The sequence below is a fragment of the Eriocheir sinensis genome, chromosome 33, assembly GCF_024679095.1.
Source record: "Eriocheir sinensis breed Jianghai 21 chromosome 33, ASM2467909v1, whole genome shotgun sequence".
Classification (NCBI taxonomy): Eukaryota; Metazoa; Arthropoda; class Malacostraca; order Decapoda; family Varunidae; genus Eriocheir; species Eriocheir sinensis.
In genome coordinates, this window is record NC_066541.1 from 11,355,782 (window position 1) to 11,357,094 (window position 1,313).

The window sequence follows — 1,313 nt, forward strand, 5'->3', positions numbered from 1 at the left end:
ACCTCCCCTTCATCTCCTCTCACCTTCCTTTGGCTATCCTATCCTTCTCTCCCCTTCCATTTTCCCCCTTCCATTCCCTTACCTCAGATCCACCCTCACTCTCTCTTACCTCTCCTTACCTTCCCTCACCTTCCATCACCCCTCCTCACCTCCCCTTCATCTCCTCTCACCTTCCTTTGGCTATCCTATCCTTCTCTCCCCTTCCATTTTCCCCCCTTCCATCCCCTTACCTCAGATCCATCCTCACGTTCTCTTACCTTTCCTTACCTTCCCTCACCTTCCCTCACCCCTCCTCACCTCCCCTTCATCTCCTTTCACCTTCCCTTGGCTATCCTATCCTTCTCTCCCCTTCCATCCCCTTACCTCAGATCCACCCTCACATTCTCTTACCTCTCCTTACCTTCCCTCACCTTCCCTCACCCCTCCTCACCTCACCTTCCCTTCACCTCCACACAACTCCTCAGATCCACCCTCACATTCTCTTACCTCTCCTTACCTTCCCTCTTCCCTCACCCCTCCTTACCTCCCCATCATCTCCCCTCACCTTCCCTTCACCTCCACACAACTCCTCAGATCCACCCTCACATTCTCTTACCTCTCCTTACCTTCCTTCTTCCCTCACCCCTCCTTACCTCCCCATCATCTCCCCTCACCTTCCCTTCACCTCCACACAACTCCTCAGATCCACCCTCACATTCTTTTACCTATCCTTACCTTCCCTCACCTTCCCTCACCCCTCCTCACCTCACCTTCATCTCCTATTCACCTTCCCTCACCTCCCTCAACTTTCCCTCAGCTCCCTTCACCTCCCTTTACTTTCCCTCGCCTACCCTCACCTCCCCTTACTTCACCTCACCTCCCTTCACTTTCCCTCATCTTCCCTCACTTTCCCTCATCTTCCCTCAGTTTCCCTCATCTCTCCTCTTAACTCTTTTTTTATAGGAGCAGTGATTTGCGGGCTTTTTTTTCATTATTGTGTTTTTTTTCATTATTTTCTTTTATTTTTTGCCCTTGAGCTGTTTCCTTTGTTGTAAAAAAAGAACTAAAATCGATAAGTCTGCGTATTCCTCCTACTATCTTTCGTTCTTAATAGGGGCGACAAATAACGTAATTTTCTTATATTGTATTGCTCTCAGTTCGCCTCTTGTACCATAGAGAAAAAAACACTAAAATATTCGACAAGACGCCATTACTTAGTTCCTAGGAGTCAGAGTAAAATTAAGGAGAATATGTATACGAGTTTCAGTTCTCTCTCTCTCTCTCTCTCACACACACACACACACACACACACACACACACACACACACACACAC